Source organism: Ictalurus punctatus, chromosome 12 (genome assembly GCF_001660625.3).
Source record: "Ictalurus punctatus breed USDA103 chromosome 12, Coco_2.0, whole genome shotgun sequence".
Taxonomy (NCBI): Eukaryota; Metazoa; Chordata; class Actinopteri; order Siluriformes; family Ictaluridae; genus Ictalurus; species Ictalurus punctatus.
Window position 1 is genome coordinate 25,726,818 of NC_030427.2, and position 23,618 is coordinate 25,750,435.

At 37.7% G+C, this 23,618-nt stretch overlaps 1 long non-coding RNA gene across 1 annotated transcript; it reads left to right on the forward strand.

Annotated features, from left to right (window-relative positions):
• Window positions 1–977: 977 nt before the first annotated feature.
• LOC108272590 (uncharacterized) lies at window positions 978–2,529 on the forward strand. Its single transcript, XR_001814091.3, has 3 exons — window positions 978–1,304; window positions 1,522–1,554; window positions 2,315–2,529. It is a non-coding gene; the product is annotated as an uncharacterized LOC108272590 (long non-coding RNA).
• Window positions 2,530–23,618: the final 21,089 nt, after the last annotated feature.

Sequence of the window (23,618 nt, forward strand, 5' to 3'; positions counted from 1 at the left end):
TAATAATGCACTTATTATTTATTTATTTATTTTTCTTCTAATTTATTTATTCATTTTCATATGATTCATTTACATGTAATTCATTTATATGTAATTCATGTGATTCATTTACATGTGATACATCATGTGATTCATTTACATGTGATTCATTTACTGATTCGCTTATATTTAAATCCAGTTTTAGACTGTGATATTACAAAGGTCTTTCAAGATTATTACTTGCCACACTGTATGAAATAACCCCAATAAAATTTCCTGAATTCTATAATATAATTTGTTCACCATGTGAGGTTTTAATCCTCTAAAAACAGATTCGCAATTGACTAACATTACTCTTTTCCAATAATGCACTTATTTTAATACATTTTCATTTATATAGTAACATCTTAAACAGAGATTTGTATGTTGAATGCTCCACATAAAACACGATTTAATGGAATTGTTTATTTAGCATTTTTAGAAGAAGTCTCCAGTATTAGTGCTTTGTAATCGTCATGGAAAAGTCTTCATGATCGAGGACTTCGCACTTTGCTGCATTTTTTTTGTCTTAACTTCATGGAAAGAAAAAACAGAGAAGCTGTTGAGGGTGCAACTGTTTATAGCTGTTATTGAATAAGTGATAACGTGAATTAGCTTGTTATGTGGAGGCTCCGCAATGTTAGAATTAAATCTTGGCATTCTCTAATGAATGAGATAATGTTATTGTGGTATAAGAGGAATTAAACACTTTTATTCCTAGAAAAATACTTGACCCCAGGATTTTTATTGAATCATTTCACGCACATAGCATTCACTGATTGTTACTCAATGTCTGTATAGTCAAAGAGGAAGACAAACCAGATTGTCTTGTGTGTGTAATTGGGCAGGATGTCATTGATAAGCCCTTTAATGGTTCAGTTTCTCACAGGGATTTGAACCATAAAGCAGTTCCTTATCCGTAGATTACCTGTAGATGACATATTTTCAGATGGAGTCTTTTGAAAGTTGCAGGGCCTCGCTTTGGTGTGGTTTTTCCAGACCTTGAGCAGGCGGGTGTGTACATGTGAGAGTGTGTGTGTGTGTGTATCGTAATCTGTGTGTGTCTCCTGGCTGGCCTTTCTATTTGCTGCGTAACACCGAGCTTGACTCCCACGGCGGCTCTGAGATCAGAGGAAAGCTCTGGGTGGCAGAACGCTGGTGTGCAGCTGCAGCTACACACAGGAAGAGGAGAACGCCATCCCACACACTGCGCTCAGCTCATGGAGGAGGCGGGAAGTGCTTTACAGTGCGCACTGGCTCTCGTGGCATGCTTCAGCTCAGCCAAGGTCTATTTAATTTCTTTGGCGTGTTTGCTTACGCTGTCTTTCAAGTCAGTGATTTGTGATATGTGCAGTAACTCTCAGGAAGCTGGGTATTTTATAAGGATCCTAAACTTATTATGTACAGAATGGTTCCTGTTTAATGTGCGAGAAAAAAACTCACACTGCCTGACTTAACGCAAATTGCATGAATAAACTATTTCTTTCTTTCTTTCTTTATCAGCTCGAACCAATCAAACTGGGAGTGTCCTCATGGGTAAGAGCCCTAACTACCCATTTATTAGCAAAAAAAACTTTTAAAATCTCATTTTGGGCTCTTGGTGATGCTGGGAGTTTAAGTGGCACAACAAAACTGGGAGGAAGTATGGTAAATTTTATACAACAGAAAGAAGTTCTATAGACTACCATAGACATCCATGGCATTTATAATAGTAATAACAATAACAATAATAATAATAATAATAATAATAATAATAATAATAATAATAATAATAGATGTAGCCACAAGATGTTATTACGGGTTTCAAGTATTGTGATGCACAGACAACATAGAAGTCATATCCCTTTCATTCAGTTCCATGAAAAAAAAAAACTTGATTTATGTAATTGACACTTTCATTTTGTTTTTATGAGCAGTTTAGTTCACCCTTTCATAACAGCACCACATAATGGCGGAATGACACAGCTTTTATTGGCACTCTCTAAGGTGTGGTGTTAAATCCTCCTACCAAGTTTGGTGTCAGTACAGGGAAGCGTTGTTGAAATACAGGCTCACTTCCTGTTTGTCGTCATCTTTTTTTTTTCTTTTTTTTTTTTGGGGGGGGGCACAATTGGAAAACTGCCATGAATATCAAAATACAAGATCAGCAACACAAGTTAGTTCCATTTATTATTAGCGTTAGATTGTAGACAAATTTCTGTGTGAATCGTTACTATAAATACATTTATGTACATTTACATTGTACATTTACAAAGTAAACAATCAGATTAATATAAACCTGTGATTTGAATTACAGACGGAACTACTGTCCGAGCTGCTGTTACAGAGGATTAACCAATGCCTTCTGACCTATCAGAAATGACAATTCAACCGTGCTGTGGTATAAAAGCATTTTAGCTCATTCTGTAAATATATCACACTGCACTTATTGGGGACCTTCTTGTCATGAGAATTTGCTGTCAATAGGAGAAGCATTTCCAGTCTCAGGATCATCTGATTCAAGCACATTTGTAGGACAAATAGTGAAATAAATAAATATATAAATTGATTAATTGTTGATTGAATGAATGAAAGTTTATATATATATATATATATATATATATATATATATATATATATATATATATATATATATATATATATATATATATATTTGCAGTTCATTTATTAGCAGTCCTTGAAACAATTATTAATATCTAACTTGTGATTCATGAGCAAAAGAATCATAAGGAAGTGAAATGATTCTTTTAAGTACACAAAGCTGGCCCACTGATGAAACTACAGGGTTTAAGGGACACACCCAATTGGGGGAAGACTGTTTTGACCAAACAGTATGCCAGATTTCACAAAAAGCATGCAAATTATTTAATGGCTGTCATATGCTTCACAGTAATAAAACATACAATTCCTATAGGGCTCCTGCACCTTCGATACTAATGTTATATAGTCCATGTTTGAGAAGGAATCACAAGCTTTTTGAAGTTGCCCACCCAATGAAAACATGAAGCATATGTCCAAAGCTAATCGTGCTCCAACTTAAACAGGCTCGGCGTGATAGATCTCCTGCTCAGAGGAAAGATGATTCGTTCTATTGTTCATTTATAGGCCTCCTGCTCTCCTCATGGACACAGTGAGCTGTCTTTCCTCTTGCTTTCCCTTCACTGTTTTCTGCCAGCACTGTGGTGGGTCCCTTGTGCTCCCAATGATGAAATCTGGGCTCTGCTGAGGAAAGCCGCATGGTGGGAGGCCTCAGTGTTTCACCACGATACAGGGAATTAGCTGTTACATGCCTAAATCCTGGGTCTCTTTTCTCTGTGTCTGTCTCACACACATCGTTATAGTTCAGCTCTACCTATTTAGATAGTGTACCATGTGACCTAAGATGTCTGTGAACAGGAAGCAGTGTCTACGGTGGTGTAATAAAAAATAGCAATATGCTCTGTGTTTGATTACTCTTCCTTTTTCATATCTCGCAGACTTCCCTTCGGTAGAGTATTCGAAATCATAGGACAGTTGGGTTTGGGGAAAAATGACAAGATTTATCAGCAAGAGATTGCAAGATAAATGTTTTCACAGGTGGATTATATATATGGAGTTATGGAGTGTGGAGTTATTTTAAGTGCTTACTGCTAAAATCAGCATTCTCATCTTCAACACCAAAAACTGCTATGCACTACTTTGGCCTATGTCACAGCCAACTTCCTGGTAAACAGACAAAACCAGCCACCCATTCGAAATAAGAAATAGCATCTTTCTCTCTCTGATTATAATCAGCTTTTTTTTTTTTTTTTTTGCCTTTTGTACGCGGCCACTTTTTTACTTTGCCGCTCCTGGCCTCTCATCTACACTGAAGTCTATCCAATCCATTTTACTCATCTGCCAATCTCAATCTAGCCGATCAGCGCTCATCTCCTCATCTCTCTAGCTGTGTCTAATCAATTAGACCCTCCAATTGGATCGCCACCACTGCTGGCGTGAACGCGCACACAATTCCCTCTTTTAATACCCAGACTAATAGGTAGAATTGGAGTTAAGTGGTAATATATACACGACCGGGGACGGAGGTGTTCTCCATGGACTTGCGGTTTCCTGGTGTGTGACATACTACGATACGCAAGACGTACTCGCAAAATCTCCTCGCTAATTTTTTGAATTAGCACCTATTACGCCTAATTGGTCCTGTTGTGGTTTAGTCAATATAGTTATATATAGTTATATAGTTATGTGGTATTGTATAGTGAGCAGCTTATGCATAACATTTGCTGTGGTTTATCAGCACCATAAAGATGCGAGATTGCGTTGTTTATGTGGAGGTGTTTTATGAGTGAACAGAAGGATCTCGGAGCCACAGAAAGCCTAAGGGCAGGATGTAATGTCTTTAGTGAAGGGAGGCCATTAAACTTAATCGACAGGTCCCGCTACCCGCTGATCTGGCTTTGTGTAACAATTAGGCCTTGCAACATGGAAAATATTGTTAAATACAGCTACATGAATAATGCAGCGGCTTTATCGTTGACAAATGTGCAGTGTAAATCAAGAGTGCATAAAGCCACACTGGATAAAACATTCTTTACTGTTTTATTTCTTTCTTTCTTTTTTTTTTTTTCTTTGCTAACCCATAAAGCTTCAGGGGTCTTTCCAGCACAAATGGCCATGCTGTGCAGGACTGTAAAATCTTAGGATGAGATAGCAGCCTTGATTTAGGATCGTTTGCATTCAACTCAGCCTGACAAATACTCCATTTGAGTTGTTTATGGAATCATCATGCCCGCGCTCCAGAGAGAGACGGGGTGTGTTACCGCCGGCGAAGAAGCATCACTAATGTGGTAATGTATGAAATAGGCTATATGCTACTACATAACAGAGCAGGAAAATGATTGGGAAAATAATGCAAGGCAGAATTTATGGGTTTCTATATACCAACGTGGTATGAAGGGAGCACTTTTGGCACAAGGGCCAAGATGTCTGCTCAGGATGGTGACATTATATGGTATAAGTATGTGGTATATATTTACAATGCCCTCCACTGATTTTTGCACCCCTGGTAAATATGAGCAATGAAGACTGTGAAAAATTGTCTTTATTGTTTGATCTTTTGTTAAAAACATTCCCCTGACTTGAAACCCATAGAAAACCTGTCCAGAAATGTGGAACTAGATATGTATATATAATATATATATATATATATATAATGTGTGTGTGTGTGTGTGTGTGTGTGTGTGTGTGTGTGTGTGTGTGTGTGTGTATGTATGCGTAGATAAAGGCCTGAAGCTGTGATGACGATGATGATTCATGGGGATTTTTTCCTCTCAAACACTCTCTCTATGTTCTATTTTAAACCCCTCAGCCCTTCTAAGTCCTCCAAGCTCAGGAAACGAGGGCAAAGTTCAAGGAGCTGAAGTGCAAGATCCTTTTCCTCAACACGAGTCAGCACTGGGCTAATCGTCTAAAGACATGGCGTCATGATGCTGACATCCAAAACATTTTGTAGTTTTCCACTGATGCTGTCATTCTTTGCAAGCTCCCCCTTTCTTTTCTTACGAAATAGTCATATTTAAAAACACACCCCTCCTACAGATAGAAGTCCATGCATGGAAAGGTAATGTGATGCGCATTTCTATTTCTGAGGACTTTTCTGGATCGCATCATTGTTTACTTTGACTATTTTCATAGCCCATATTCCCACTAGTACTATATTAATAGCTGTCATGGCCAGAATATGCCAGAGTTACACCCTAAATAAGCAGACCCACTTCCTTCACCTCCATTACTAACAAAGTGGGCCTTATTAGAGGCCTGACCACGATGGTCATCTCAGGTTTAACTTCGACACGGGTGGAGTGGACTTATAGGAAAGCAGCTGGAAAAGTACTGGCACTTAAATGCTGAGCGGTGTAGGAGGCTGTCACGTTTTCGTGCACGTCTTTATCTGTATGATGTAAGGCAGATGAAATTCACAGCGCGGTTTGTTTTCGCGTCGTTACAGATTTTCAGCTCAGATTACATTTACATTGCGTCTCAAATTCAAATTTTCATCTTATATCTTTTGCAATTAGCATAATTGTGATAGGATATACACCAAGCCTATAGATGAGCTCTTAACGGTTTCGTTTCAGTCAGTTTTGGAGACTTGACCAACATTCGGGTTACTCGGAACCTTATAGACAATACCCAGCAGGCAAAAAACAAAAATGTATGCTTTTGGTTTGAGCTTGCAGTTGTGTGTGTGTGTGTGTGTGTAAAACCTCAAGCGCTAAGAAAAGAAAACAGAGACGTTAAACACTCTTAGACTCTTAGTGAATCGTGCTCAAAAGCCCAAGTGAGGTCAGTATGTGTGTGTGTGTGTGTGTGTGTGTGTGTGTGTGTGTGTGTGTGTAGTACAGCAGTGAAGAATGTTCTTCAAACTCTCTTTTCACGTCCCCATTTTCAGACTGCCTCTAACTCAAGGTTAAATATTTGGCTCGGTGATCGAAGTCAGGAAATTGTGTGGAGGTTTTTATTATCATGAATCACAAATCCTCTAAAGAATTGTATCAATGAAATACGCACGCATTGTTCACAACAACCCTGAAGGAAAAATAGCTGTTTTGTGTCTGTAAGTAAAAAAAAAAAAAAAAAAAAAAAAAAAACACATTTTGAGTTTGTCACTGAAAACACAAACACAATATACAACCACAATTCCAAAAAAGTTGGGATGCTGTGTAGAATGTATTCTGTAAAACAGAATGCAATGATTTGCAAATTTCACAATATAGTCACAATAGAACATAGAAAACATATCAAATATTTAAACTGAGGAAATATACCAATATAAGAAAAAAATCAGTAATTTTGAATTTGACGGCCGCAACATGTCTCAAAAAAGATGGGACGGGGCAACAAAAGGCTGGAAAAGTAAGTGTTACTAAAAAGAAATAGCTGGAGGAGCATTCTGCAACTAATTAGGTTAATTGGCAACACGTCAGTAACATGACTGGGTATAAAAAGAGTATCTTAGAGAGGCAGAGTCTCTCAGAAGTTAAGATGGGATGGAATCATATGTTGCTCTAAAACCTGTATATACTTTTCAGTATTGATGTTGCCTTTCCCAGATGTGCAATTCCATAAACACTAATGCACCCCATACCATCAGAAATGCAGGTTTTTGAACTGAGTGCTGATAAAAAGCCTAATGGTCCCTCTCCTCTTTAGTCCTCTTTAGTTTAGAGGATGCGGCGTCCATGGTTTCCAAAACGAATTTCAAACTTCTATTCGCCTGAACACAGAACAGTTCTCCACTTTGCCTCAGTCCATTTTAAATGAGCTTTGGTCCAGAGAAGACGGCAGCATTTCTGGATCATGTTCATATATGGCTTCTTCTTTGCACGATAGAGCTTTAACCAGCATTTATGGATGGCACGGTGAACTGTTTCTGAGCCCATGCAGTGATTTCAATTACAGAATCATACCTGTTTTTAATGCAGTGCCACCTGAGGGACCGAAGATCAAGGGTATATTGGTTTTCACCCTTGTCTCTTGCACACAGAGATTTCTCCAGATTCTCAGGATCTTTTGATGATATTATGTACTGTAGATGATGAGATATTCATAGTCTTCACAATATGATGTTTCAGAACATTATTCTGAAATCGTTCCACAAATTGTCGACGCAGTTTTTTACAAATTAGTGAAGCTCTGCTCATCTTTACTTCTGAACGATTCTGCCTCTCTAAGATACTCTTTTTACACCCAACCATGTTACTGACCTGTTGCCAATTAACCTCCAGCTGTTTCAGGCTTTTGTTGCCCCGTCCCAACTTTCTTGAAACGTTTTGCAGCGATCAATTTCAAAATTAGCTAATTGTTTTCTTAAAATGGTACATTTCCTCAGTTTAAACATTTGATATGTTTTCTATGTTCTATTGTCAATAACATGTGGGTTTCTGAGATTTACAAATCATTGCATTCTGTTTTTATTTACATTTTACACGCCGTCCCAACTTTTTTTGGAATTGAGGTAGTATATTAACAGCTATTTCAGGTGTCCGAAGTGCATAAAAGGGCATAAAAGCAAGCTTAAATTTAGCCAGTCAGATTACTTTGATCTAAGGTGTGGATTTAGTTTCTACAGCAGTGCAGCTTGAGCAGTAGTTCAAATAGCTGGTAAGGTTTTCTGTGAGGAGACGTTTATTTAGCATTTATCTAACAGTCAAAGGTAAAGCTGTTCTGGGCTCTGCAGTTTTACAGTAAAATGACAAGCTGTATTTTTTTTGTATTTACTTTTTTGTCTTATTAAAAAAAGTGATACTGGTGACTGTTAAAAGCTGTTTATAACACATGCAAATAACAAGAACTATCTTGTAACATGTCCTGGAGTTCTTGTGTGAACATTGGTGCTTATTATGCTGTGTTCAAGTCCTCCTCACAGGCTCATGCATATGAGTTCAGAGGCCTTTTGTACGAAGCCGGTTTCGGTGGCTACCCAGGTAGGTCTGCGTTTAGTTTGAAAAAGCTTTTTCGGGTTTCATCGCCATGGTAACTTATACAGCACGGCTATTCTGGGTAAAAAAAAAAAATCGCAAACCCAAATTGGACTGATTGGCTGTGAGAAAAGTGATATAAATCCGATGCATCAAAGTTAACCCTTTACGTAGCTATGGCTTCACTGTTTGTGGAGAAACCTGTGGAGCGCAAATAATAAAGGCACTTTCAAGGAAAATAACCTTTAAGGACAGACACTTTTCCTGATGACCATCTGAAAAAAAGATGTCGATTTTCAGCATCTATGCCCGCTTCTTGAGCCACACGTTAAAAATCTGACACGCCGAAGCCGTGCTCTTACTCTACTGCAAACTGTTTGTATTGCTTGTATTGCTTTGCGGTTCTTTGCGAGTGGTACACATTTGCATGTGGTGGCATTATTCCTGTCTTAATATATTCTCACAATTTTATTTTTATTTGATTGATATTTGTTTAAAACAATTGACATGTATATGAAATGAAATCACATGAACTATGCTGGGGTGAAATGTTTTCAGTCTGTTCATTCACATTGTGAACCTGTAAAAGTAAACATACGCATTTTCAGCAATTTTCCCGAGCTTTAGCAGCCGCAACGGTGTTGCTTTTTTACGGTTAGTGTAGGTTTAAATTCCTTCTATTTCTGCGTAATACCCGATTTCTTTGCGTCAAACGTCTGTATTTCATTTGTGTATTCAGTCTTAGCTGTGTGGATCTTCCAACAAGAGTGATGATCCCAACCAAAATCCAAATGCAAAAAGGAACTTGAAATGTTCTGCATTGAAGAGTTTCCAACCGTGTGTCTCAAGCCCTGTTAGACACTAAAGAAAGAGACTCAGTGCTGTTATTGTCTAACCAGTGTTCTGTATAATATTGCATTTTTAATAAAATTATAGGTTATATCATTGCTTGTATGTTTAAGCTCAAAATTTTATTAATTACATTACATGTGTGGTGTATGTACAATTGCTTAATTTCACAAAGAGTGCCAATAATTAAGGAGTTTATTGCACCTTGAATGAGGGTCAGTGAGGGTGAGAGAGAGAATGCTGACAGGGCTGAGGGGTGGTTAGGGAAGATATCTGATATCTCTCCTCCCCTTTTTCTCTCTGTCTGTCTCTATTTGATGTGCTATTGGGAGGTTGTCTGCATTCAGTTCTGTCAGATCACTGTAACTCAGCAGAGTGCTGGGAGTGGATCCCTCCCCGCTGAGATTGTGCCCTGCCGTAACCCTGTCATAACCCTGTCATAACCTTCTCTGACAGCCTCGCAGATGGTAGGGAAAATGGGGGTTAAAACCCAAAGGCCACATCACTCCACACACTTCCCTTTATCCCCTGAAAGACCAAGTGACCTTGCTCTGACATTCTCCCGAGTCCAAAGACAGGAGTGGAAGGAGGATGTAGAACATGGGGAGGGGGTCAAATGTGCATTTCAAAGACTTGAGCCATAAATATTTGAGAAGAAAATGGCTCAACGTTTGTCCAGATGCTTTTAGCTGTGCTTTATCATGGAAGGTTTAAATATAGGTGTGCTACGTGGCTCCTAGGAGACATAGAGACTATTTAAAAAAAGGCTTAGCCTCGTAGCTGGGGTTAAAGTTCAGTCGCTGCTGGGAGGAGGGATCTTTTGTCTACCTGTCTCCAGTAGCTACATCAAGAAAAGATTCGACTGCATTCAGATGGATCTTTTGTCTACTTGTCTCACGTAGGCACATCACCTAAAGAGCTGAGTGAAAAACAGCACCTTGATATCTGGAGTGGGTTTGGTCTGTACTCTTGTTACGTTCAGTGGTGACGTCTTCAACGTTCCATTTCTTTCTCGAAAAAATTCTTAAACTTACCTAAATACCCTCAAGCTTCCCTGAATCTCTGGAAACGTCCCCCAAAATAATTCAGAAGCATATAACTGACCTTCACCTTGTACCAGCTAGAGACTGCATTTGGAAGAACAAAGAAACAAGCAAAAAACAACAACATTTAATACCTACACCCCAAATTCGATTGACTCAAATCAATAAAAACATACATGCAATGTGTTTCAGAGCTGAAGCATTAGCTAGCAGTCTGGTTTCTGTCTGTGGAAATGTAAGGTTGATTAAGGACATACAAGTAACATGGAACCTTAAGTCTAACTGAAGCATATGTAGCTTTCCTCACATAATCCATTCCTGTCAGGACTTCTCCTGAATCAGATAGAGGACCCGACGTCTCAAGAGTATCCAGCCTTGGACTCTGAGGTCATGTGAGTCTATTAACATAACTCATGGCTCAGGTGGTGAAATGTTAGCATGTAGTCTCACAGGAGAGACATAATGAATGACCTGCTAATTGGGACAAAGGGGGGAAAATGTGTGCATTAACAAATTAAGAGATGGTACCCATAACCAAGGGCAAAAAGGGTCCAAGAATCCTTAGCTGGGGACTATGCATGATAACCAGATGAGTTCAGTATGTTCTTTTCTAGAAGAGTCATTAGAAGTGAGGATCTTCTCCTGCTAGACTTTTTTGGACTTTTTGTGGCCATTTTGAAAATGTAAATACCAAACATTAGAGTCATTAGATCCAAAAAGAAAGACTTTCACAGACTTTTTTTTTTTTTCTTCCATATTTATGTACTCTCTCTGGTCTGAAAACATGACTTGGTTAAAAAAGAAAAAAAAAAAAAAAAGAAAAAAAAGAAATAAAAAACAGAACGTTTCAAGGCAGTTTGACAGAGAAGTACTTGCTATGTTTAATCTCCCCACATCAAATTCAAAACAAGTCATAATCAAAGTTGACACGCACACATAATCGTTTCTTGCACAATATCTGCCTGAACAAGGAGCAGTATTATGTCCAGCACCACTCGCTGACAGTTTGATGTAACAATATGATATGCTGAAATTTATGTTTTGGAAGATTATAAAAAGTGTATTGTTTTTTTCTTTTTTTTCTTTTTCCACATAGACATTGCTTATCGTAAGAATTGATTTTTTCAATGGATAAAATTATGAATCACATATAAGTGAGCTGTAAGCATACCAGATGAGCATTTGTTCAACATCATTATAGTTTAAAAAAATAATAATAATAAAAATCAAAATAATAAGATGTGCTGGATCGAGTGCTATTTTATAAGCTGCTGAATAATGAGGATGGCAGCCATATTGTTAAATTAAACCAAATTTCCAGTGATTAATGAGATAATTACGACCAGAAATATTCTTAAAAACCAATTTAAGCAGCTGTGTAACCCGGCTCTAAATACACATACATTTCCCCTAGTAAACATAAAAAGAAGTCATCGACTCTAAAACTGATCATTGTCCTGGGAAGCTGGACATTTTGCAAATGGTAATAGTTACACTTTGAAATAACCTGGTAACACTTTACAGTAACAGTTCATGAATAATCATGCACTAATACCTGAATTAATACTTACTTAAATATGAACTAATCATGAGTTAAGCCATGCACTTATCGTGAACTAATGAAGAGCTAACCTTAACTAACCTGAACTCGAGTCTTGCGAGTTCATGCGTGAATAACGACCACTTTAAGTACACGTTAGTACATGTCTGTTAGTATTAGTTAACATGTAGGGGTGGACTAAATCAAACCTGCTCTATAAGAAATAACATGAATTAAACGTAGGTAATTTTAAAACGTTTATATAATTTGCCATATGCAGCTGCGTACACAAACATCATAGGATGGCGCTGGATTGCTTTCATAACTTACATTGATCTTTATTATCGAATGTAGAAAGGTGCACTAATAATCGTCACCAATAATTTCATCTCAACCCATTTTGCATCATTCTCCATCCATTTCTCTTCAAATCCCATTGAAGTACTAGTTTTGTGCTCTGGGTGGCTAAAGGGCACGAGGCACTGCCCCTTTACCCATAAGGGTGAAATGAATACAGTAGCATTTCTTTATTTAGCAGATGCTTTTACCTATGAACATTTAAAACCAGTGTTCTATAAGATTATTTTCCGGTGTTTTAGTCTTAGATGTCACTGTATATATATTGACTGATTTATTGCATCTATAGTGCATCGCATTATGCTTGATTATGAAATTATGAAAGTAATCCAGTGCCATTGTCACGTAATCCACGTAATGGAGGTTAGGACGGATGCAAGTGCAGTAAAGACTTTTATTGAGAGAGGCAGGCAGACAAATCCAAAACATGAGACAAGAGGATGATCGAAAACAGGCAATGGGTCAGGCGATCTACAAACAGGCATAAACAGGGCGAGGCAAGAATCAAGAACGAGAATCGAGAAACAAATTCAATGAACATGGATCCAAAATGTGAAACTAGGAACAAACACTTGGTACGGTGATAGCACTCAATACTACACAACGTACAAAGAGACATGAGGGGTTTAAATGACAAACGTAATCAGGGGTGAAACACGAGACAGCTGAAAACAATGGTGACACATCTACGGGACACATCCAATGACAATACAGGGGCGGAGACAGGACAAAAACCATAACAAAAGCACATGTAGAGGGTAAACAATGTCAGTGTCACTGAAGACCCAAAAGCATGCACTTCGGGTCTCCGAGCACGCTGCATGCTACAGCGCTAGCTCGATAGGAAATCGTGACAGCCATCCAATGACGTTTGTGTACACAGCTGCACATGGCAAATTCTAAATAAACAATTTGAAATTATGCACGTTTAGTTCATATTCTTTCTCATAGCGCAGGTTTGCTTTAGTTTACCCCTACGTGTTCATTAATACAGTAATTAATAAACATGTACTAACATGCACTTAAGGTGGTCATTATTCACGCATGAATTCATAAGACCCGTGTAATAGTTCTTCATTAGTTTGTGAGTAGTATTCAGGTATTAGTGCATGATTATTCATGTACAGCTATTGCAAAGTGTTGCTAATAAACTTTAAATAGGTTAATGGTGTTTTTATGGAAAATAATTTGGCTGAGATTGATTTAGTTTCATTCGCCTAGTAGCTCCAGTGCAAAATACAAAAATTTTTTAGAGGCCAATACTTGACTGATCGACAATATTGGAGGTTAGTAGAAAATCATGTACATTTTAAAACATGTTGCACAGAACCATGTCACAAATCATTTATTTGAGTATATTTCACGTATTACTCTTTAGCCTCTTCCTCCATTAGAGAATCTGAGTGTGAATGAGCATTATTGTAGCTTCACAAACAAAAAAAAACAACAACAACAAAAAAATGGCCACAGGTGACATAATGATAAATGGCTCTGCAGAGTTATGAAGATATTGTCAAATAAAATTCTCATATATTAAATATTCATGCTCCTCCTTCAGTCATGAAGTTGTGATGTTAACATTGCCCCCGTGCTATGTTCATCATTTCTGCATCATAAGAATGGGCCTGTCTGGATTTGCTGCTTTGCACATTATTTGCATCTTGCATGCTCCATGAGGCTTAAGCATATAAAGCGAGAGATTCTTGTGCATTTGACTTGCACGTTAATGTCTCCAGCCTGTGCCAGATTGATCGATTGCTTTGTTTGTCGCTCATAAAACCGTCTGTAATAAATTCGGCCCCCCCTCCAACCCTGTTCCATTTATTTAGGCATAATTATTTAGGCGTAATTATGCATTAATGGATGCATGGCTGGTTCTGATTGAATCAAGTGATCCATGCGTTTAGAGGGAGACGTACAGGGCGCAGCCCAGATGCTCACAATGGGGAGTGCTCTCATTAGTTCCTCGTGCCACAAAGGCCTCCGGTGACTCTCTTTTGTGTTTCTGTGGATGGGGGAGAAATGTTCACTCTTCTGGGAGCAACCTATCCTGCGGATGAAAGAAAAAAAAAAAAAAAGAAAAAAGAGTGCTCATGTTCATCCAGACAAATGCCTTTTATTGTCTGTATTTATTGAGCTCCCCTATCTTACGAATAATCCGGGCATATTTATATGAAGAACAGAATCATTTGAGTAATGCTAATTACCTAGACTATTTAATGACTATTTCAGTCATTTTCAAAGCTTCAAACTCTGTCCGTGCATCATGTCGCTCCGAGGTGGTCAAAGTGTGCACGAGAGGGTCGTCTTTAGGCTCCTAAACCTTAAAAATACAGTTTATTAAGTGCACACTCATTTAGTCGTCGATTATGCTTACAACTTCAAGAGGAGACTGCTGGCATAATTGAATGCTGTTTAAAAGAGCAGGAAGGAGCGGAGACGTGATGAGAAATGATACGCTCAAATGATATGCTCAAATGATACGCTCAACTTGCCCCAGGCCTCTATCGGAGATTGTCTGTCTTGTTTTTAATACAGGATGAGAGATTCTACCTCAGCCTTTCGTCTGAGCTTTAAACATGCATGTTCTATGAAGATTGCTTGGAAACTTAGTCACACACCACCCAAGTTTTATCAGATTATTTGGAAATACGGAAATACTCTGTATGCTTCTGGACCAGGATTATAAACCAGTGTGCACTCTGTGTGTGTGTGTGTGTGTGTGGACAGGGGTGTTGGGGGAGATGCGGACAGTATGCAGGTAATAAAGTCATGACAAAGAAGTTGTTTTGATTAATACCGGAGTGATTCGTGGTGTGAGTGTTTGAGGATAACCTTTTGAATCATGTTTGTTTGTGGTTACACATTTTTTTTTTTTTTTTGATGTGTTGTCCCTCTGCTGCTTGACCTCTGAAATCCATATGGACAAAACATAGACACAACAAACTAAGACTGATTGTGTGTGTGTGTGTGTGTGTGGGGGGGGGGGGGGGGGGGCTTTCACTCAGGCCTAGTATGACTCCTTGCTTGTGTGAGCTTTAAACCCGCTGACCACAGCCACACATGGTCAATCTGCCACTGTCACTCTTTACAGCAGTCAGATGAATATTTGGGGCATGCTGGGAGATCACACATGACTGGCCCTTTCCCAACAATCCCTGGGGCAAAGAAGAATCAAGATCTCAGCATTCTAGAATAACCCCCCCACCCGACTGATCCCTTAACGTATGACTTTTATTACACTTTAAACCGCAAAATGTTTGAATTCTTGATCCTGATTGGCCAGAAGGTGTTGATTCGTTTTCTATAGCACCAGCTCTGACAATAGTTCTAGCTGCAAGACAAATCACAGGTTTATAATAGTATGCTTATTCTAATACATTATCGTTTCTATAGTAACAAATTACACAGGGACTTGTATGGTGGACGCTGTACATAAAGGGATTTTTTATATATGTTGATTTTTGATATGGTGACGTTTTCTGTGAGAATCATTTTTTGGAAGGTGTCTCCAGTGTCAGCGCTTTGTTACAGTCAGAGATAGAGCTGTTCCTTTACGTTTCCCCAAAACAGGAAAGTCTACAGGACAGAGGACTTCACATTTTGTTTTATAAATGGTAATGTTTTATAATACATACAAAAATTGTTAGCTTTGGCAAATTGCTGTGGTATAAGAGGAATGAAAGACTATGTGCTGTTGTTGGGAAATAAAAGAAAATGGGGTAGTAACAGTAACTTATTTTGTTATTGAAGAACATTTCATATATTTAATATGTTTATGCATTTAAAAACAGGTTAGTTTATGTTCTTACTATAAACAGTCATCCCACATCAGCCTGTCTTTTCTCTCTCTTGAAATAAATAAGACAAATTTACAGAGAAGGAGCAAAGTATGAAAAGACTTTCCTGAAATCTTACCTCTGACTGTTTCAAAGTGCTCACACTGGAGACTCCTTCCAAAAATGCTAAATAAAATATCTTACGGAAAACTTCACTGCATCTATTACACAGATTTTAAAATCTGTTTATGTGGAGCGTCCACCATAAAAGTCCCTGGTAATAAATTACCATAGACATGATAACGTATAAGAATGAGTGCATTAATATAAACCTTGTAGGTGGCGCTATTGTCAGAGCTTCTCTTATAGAAAATCAATCAACACCTTCTGAACAATCATAATGAAGAATTCAGCAGCACTGTGGTATCATTATTAATAATACATGCTACTAATATAATACATGCTAACAATAAAGTCCCGATAAGGTGCATTTGTTTGTGTTAAAAAGATAATCTTTTGGCAAAAAAAATGCAGAACATGTCTGTATAAACATATACATAAAAAGAACATAGCTGGATAGACGTAGATACACATACACAAACTGTCAGCGTGTTCACATCAATATTCAGGTGCTCTTGGGAAAGCTGCATTTTCAAGCATTTGGCAATTAGTTATATTGCGCAGCTTTTACAAATTCATGAGCAAACTTTATCACATTAGTCGAGAGGTGCCAAGGACAACATTTAAAGGATCCTTAATTATTAAAATGACGAACCGTTGTTGAGAGTCTCCTGCTTTTAAAAAATCCAGCATTAGGACAGGCAGTTCTTTAAAACCTTTTAACCACATCAACATGGATTATTTTTATATTAACAACTACTATGCTCAAACATTCAGTACTGTTGATCACTTATCCCCTTTGCTAATTCGAATGTCTCTAAATCACAGGCTTCAGAGTCCATTTGTATGGTTAATACTCTTTTGTGTTTGACCCAGGGGGATTTCTAAGCAGTGCTTTAGGGTTTGAGGGAAATTCATTTTGGCTGACATCATCATATTGCCTCGTCATGTCTTTCTTATCATTTCAAACGTGCTTTAAGAGATTTTCCTCCAAAATTCAGCAAACCAGATTCCCTTGCCAAATTGCATGCTTCATGCTTTTTTTGGGGCCAAAATGTCATAGAATTTTTTTTTTTTTTTTTAAGGTGCTTAAAGTAATTTTATTGACTGTCTTTCTTGTGTTATCAGAGCTGCACAGCCTGCCAGCTATCCTCCAAAAGCCTTGGGCTTTCGTGCAGATACACACAGGTACAATGGATACCCATCCAGACGGTCTCCAATCAAATAATTACGAGCCTTTGCCAAACCTAAGCGCCAGCTAATGAATGGAAATGAGCGATTTGTATGCGGCCTGCCCGAGAGGCTTTTTCAGTACTTACCTGATAAGTGCCGCAGTGCTGCCACTCCATGATGAACTTCATTCAGAGATGATGACATTGTTTGAATGGGTGACGCATGACTGGAATCCTTGTATTGGATTTCTGAATAGCTTCATCTGAAGGTGTTCATTAAGAGCACTTAGTGCTGATTTAATGGCTAAAAACATGTCGAACTTGTGCCACCAGGCATTAAATCGGACCTCGCTGCATGTCCTTAACTTTTTGTCTGGTGTATCACTGTGAATTATAGTTATGCACATCTCGGGGATCATGAGTGTCCTCTTGGATGAATTTTGCTCTTGTTATTGAAGTATTCCATACACTGATGACCTTTTAATGCTACATTATGCACTGATTTCTTAGGAAACATCTAGGCATATCCACACTCAAAGCCTTGCAAGATCCTGCTTTGCATTGGACAACCTCTAAACCATGAAGTGTCATCGCCACCAATCTGACTAAAGCAGTGCTTTATATATTAAGCATTAGCTTTCAGACTTGACCCTGATCAGGCCGTGATTCAGGAAAAAAAGATCAGTTGATAGTGGACAACAACAAGTTTACTGGATGTAGACTGACACTACAATGTGTCCTTCAGTAGTCACTAAATACTTCTAGATACACAAACAATAAGCCTAAGAATTCTACATTAGTGTGTGTCTAAATTCAGTTCAGCTGCCTTTGAAAAGTTCAGGTGCCTTTTGTCTTAATTTATCGACTCAAAAGGTAAATTTCTGAGAGTTTTGGAGATACCAGTGGGTTATTCCATCTCAAGTGGTCCAATAATTGCAAAGTTTTCATTTTTAATTAAGTGGTCCAATAATTGCATCTCAAGGGGTCCAATAATTGCAAATATTTAAAAAAATAATAATAATAAAAAAAATTGTGTGTGTGTTTGATTACCTCTGTGCATTGGCATTGCAAAACCACCCGTTTTTTTTTTTTTTCTGTTTGTTTGTTTGTTTGTTTTTCTTAATTGTGGCACACAACATATTTAAGTTATACAGCTGTTTATGAAAACCTTGATATCTTATCTCAGGATGGTCCTTGGAGTAAAAGCAGGCTTGGGGAGTAATGGAATACATGTAACAGTGTTACATAATCAGGATACAAAAAACTGTAATCCGTTACAGTGACATCAAAAAAAAAAAAAAAAAAACAAGTAAATAAATAAATAATCCAAATTATAGGTACATTTTGTAAAAATTGGGAATACTACCAGAATGACAATTTTTTTAATTTAAAACCAAAGAAATGAATCTTTTCACATAACACAATATAGACAGCTGCTTCATTATAGTTCTGGTTCTCTCTTGCCAGTCGTGGCACGTAAGCAACCTCCTGGTGCATGCTCAAATAAGTTTTGCGCAAGGTAATTTTGTAGAAATTAACAAAGAATTTTCTCTGAAATGCTTTTGTTAGGGTAACCATACATCCTCTCTTTCCTGAACATGTCCACTTTTTCAGACCTTAAAAAAGCATCTGGCCAGGATTTCTAAATTTGAGAAAATTTCTTGGATTCGGCGTTCGGTTCATTATGATGTGCTTATGGTCTAATACTGCATCATGTGTGCACATATTTGCATTGCTTTAACCCATCTCTGTAATTCCTGCCTTTTTGCACACGAATTGGTTGATTATAAAAGTCTTACAGCAATTACTGTCCAAATTCCTGCCTCTCAATCATTAGCCTACTTTCAGCAAACAAGTGAAGGTGAAGCGCTGTTGTGGATGGCATCAAACAGTTGCTTGACAATAGCAGCAAATGACAGCTGTCCTGAGTCGAAACAATGACTATGACCATATAAGGTAATTTTTAATTTCATGTTATCACGTTGCTTTGTATTTGAATGTATGGCCATTCACATGTATTTGAATGTATGGCCATTCAAATGTGCAAATGATGGCAGACGTTACACTCGTGGCATCTAATATTTTATTTTATTTCACAGATATTCAAAGAATGTAGGAAAAAAATTCAAATGGGAAGAGTTAAACAAATTTTATCTATATATGTTTACGCGATGCTAACAGTATATAATTTTCAGTGTATTAAAGTCTGCATTCGTATTAACACTGGTTTTAATACTATTAAGAACACCCCCCCCCCCCCCCCCCATAAATAAATAAATAAATACATAGATAAATAAATAAATAAATGTGTCCTCTTTTTTGGAAAACCAGAATATGGTCACCCTATCTTTTATTGACCACATCAGGAACAGTGATCTTTTATTTATTTATTTGTTTGTTTATTTATAAATGTAATTAAAACAGATCCAAGCAATGAACATTTTTTTTAAGCTCTAAATAAAAGTATCTTAGATCATATTGCTTTTCTCTTGACTTTATTTACATATCTGACCTTGAAGTAATGCAAAAATAATCAGATTACATTAGTTTCATATTGTGATACTTGGCTTACATTACTGATTCCATTTTTTATAAAGTAATTTGTAACTGTAATGGAATAAATTTTTATAGTAACCCTCCCAACCCTGCATACGGTGTACATGAACATACAGTATATAAATATGTTTGCACATTCTTGTTCCTTAGACTTAGAACTTAGCTCCAGATGAAATGCTCAAGATTGCTCACAGTTCTACTTTTAGGGTAAAGAAAAAAGGGTTCAAGTCTCCGTCTTAATTATTCGGGGGTTCGTGAGTAAGTATAATGTGCAACCAGAACATTTCAGTTTTGAGACTTCTCTTATTTTATTTATTTATTTATTTATTTATTTATTTATTTTTGATGGGGACGAGAAAGTGCACTCCCCTCACTTTCAGGTTGAATATCTCTGATGGGGGACCAGATACGAACCTGAAATTTTCACGGAAATAAGTCCTCTATAGTATTGTTCTTCTCTAAAAAAATTGTGAGTTTGAGGTTGGAGGTGAACTCTGCAGGAAAGCGGACCTCGAAGGCCAGATTTGAAGAACCAAACAGATCAATCATGTTGTTACAGGTGTACAGTTGTTATGCTTGAATAGATTTGATCCAAATATGGAATTACAGTGTTCAGTTTGATGTTTTACAAATGAACAGTGCCATAAACAGAGCTGTGGTGTTGTTTCTCCTGTGATAAAAGCAATAAGTGACTAGAGATCAGAAGTCATTTACTGCTTTTTTATCACAGGAGAAACAACACCACAGCTCTCTTTATGACACTGTCATATGCAATGCCAATACACAGAGGTTATCACAAAAAACTAAAAACAGTCGAGCAACCTGCATTGGACCACTTGAGATGGAATTACCCCAGTAAACAACAGGTTTACAACTATATATTGTAACAGTACCAAGATACTGACAGCTGACTGCTACCTTGTAGAGTAATGTCTGCCTTGAAGCCTATAGGTAAAAATAAAAATTCTTACATCAAATATGATTAGAATTATTACAACTGTGGTTGAATCTGACTAAAAATACCATAATATTCACTATCGCTGTAGCTGAAAGTGCAAGGTGAGTGTATCACTTCTCATCACCCCTCCACTTCATCCTGCTTCTATATTCAACACTCAATTACACATTCAGTCTGCTCTCTAAGTTGAAAGCGTTTTACTTAAAGAGTGTGCAATTGTATTGTTATATGGTTTTGGAGGCAATCCTCTTCTGCTTACTTTGACCAGCTCTGGGCTAAGTGAAGAACAATCGTTTTTTTTTTTTTGTTTTGATTTGTTTTGTTTGTTTTTTTTTTAACAGATTTTAGACATACCAATATTGCTTTCAGCTATTTGTGTTATAAAATCTTGGATAAAAACAACTACAAATAACTTTTGGACACAAACTGTTCTCTCTCATGCAATGCTTGTATTTTCAAAAGACTATTTATTCTCCTGATTGCCTGTTGCCCTGGAGCTGACACATGGGGATCATGGGATATGTAGGACAATGAAGGGTTATATTAATTTGAAAAAGATTCATTTCTGGGTTTTTTTTGTTTTTGTCTTTAAATCCTCAATAAAGTTTCATATCCATGGATAGTAACCCTTGTTATAAAAGACCACAACGCTATGAAATTCTTGATTCTGACTGGTCAGAAGGTGTTGATTAGTTTTCTATAACAGCAAGTCTGACAATAGTATTGGTGCTTTAAACCCATGCTGTTATTTAACAAAGAAAATTAGTTGATATGGTGAAGTTTTCTGTGTGGAAATAGTTAACATTTATGGAAGGTTCTCCAGTGTCAGCACTTTGTAACAGTAACTTTTTCACTTTCTGGTCATAGTAGTAAGAGAAGTCAGGTTTATTATCTGTGCCTAAGGCTGTGCAATATGGCAATGCATAACATAGGATGACAGAAAAATGTCACAAAAGCCACTTTTCATCAGCTGATTTACATCACTAAGGTCAAAGCTACGAGCTACGAGCAATGTGCTGTAACAAAAAAAAAAAAGAAAAGAAAAGAAGAGGCATGGAGGAGTGTGACACACAGCAAACACCTGGCAACACTCTGACACAAAACAGGCATCAGCCCAAGTAAAAGCTGAGGAACTTGTACCTAAAAAGCGAGGTTCTACTGTCGTTTGGATGTGGTTTGGGTATAAAAAATTACACACTGACAGACAACAATCATTTGTAATGTATGTCGCAGAACAGTCATGAATGCATGCAGTTATTTTTTATAGATATATTGTGATTTATATTGTCTCAAGTTAGGAAATCATCCATATTGTGATATAAGATTTTGTCCAAATCACCCAGCCGTATCTGCACCTCATTAAAGTGGCTCACACTTTTCCCACAAATTTTCCAATTAGTTGTATGAGCAGTGTTAAAATGGTTGAGTTGCATTAAAATCCCAGGCCTGCACATGAGCCAATTCCAAGCCCTTTAAAAGGTGCATCGTTTATGAATCTGTTAATAAAGTTGTGTGTAAATTTTGAAGGCCAAACCAAACTAAAAATTCCTTCCAGATTTAAAAACGTTGTGACCTCCATGGATTGGACTCTTTGATTGGATTGAGATCTGGGCAATTTAGAGGCCAATCAAAACAACCTCAAAATAATTTTTGGCAGGGCACATTATCCTGTTGAAATCCTGAGGCCAGTGCCATTAGGGAACACTATTGCCATGAAGGGGTGTACTTGGTATGCAACAGTGTTTAGGTAGGTGGTGTGTGTCAAACAGCAGTGGACAGGGGTCATCATGGGCACTCTGACCGGTCTGCAGCACTGTAGCCCCATATGCAGCAAGCTGGGATGCACTGTGTGTTCTGACACCATTCTATCATAGCCAGCATTAACGTTTTCAGCAATTTGTGCTACTGTAGCTCTTCAGTGGGCTCAGACCAGATGGGCTAGCCTTCACTCCTCATACACATCAATGAACCTTGGGCACCCATGACTCTACCGCCGCTTCACCGGTTATCCTTCTTAGATCTCTTTTGGTAGGTACTAACCACTGCACACCAGGAACACCCCTCAAGACCTGCTATTTTAGAGATACTCTGACCCACTCTTCTAGCCATCACAATTTGGTCATAATCAAAGTCGCTCAGATCCTTACACTTGCCCATTTTTCCTGCTTCCAACACACCAACTTCGAGAACTGATTGTAATCACTTCACCTCTCAGTGGATTTAAAATTATGGCGGATCGCTGTATGTAAATTTATACAAACTCAGGAGCTTGCATAGGGTACCAGTGATTTTTTTTTAAAAAAACTAACTGGATTGTCACAAATACCTAATTTCTTGTGTAAATGTTCCTGTGAATGGTTTACAAATAAATTCATTTGTATTCACTTTGCTAAATCAGGCCCAAGGTCTTTCATACTGAGTGGCTCAGTTCTAAGCTTGGATTGGATTCGGTCTGCTTTTGATTAGAAGAAAATGACTGATGTTTTGCATTTGTAACACACTTTTCAATATTCAACAGGCATTATTCAAATGAGAGGACTAATGAGACTTATAGGATACATTTCCGGGCAAAATAGTCTCCTGGAAATCAATGTGCACTACAGCCTGCCCTTCCATCACATGAATTATAATTCTAGTGCTAAAAAGAAGTTTAACAGCATGTCTGTTAATGTTGACTGAGTTGACATTCTCTTAGATTTCCTGCTCTCTCTGCGGTTTCATGTGCACGAGGAAGCTTGTGGTTCTTCTCTCACATTGTAGGCGCTAT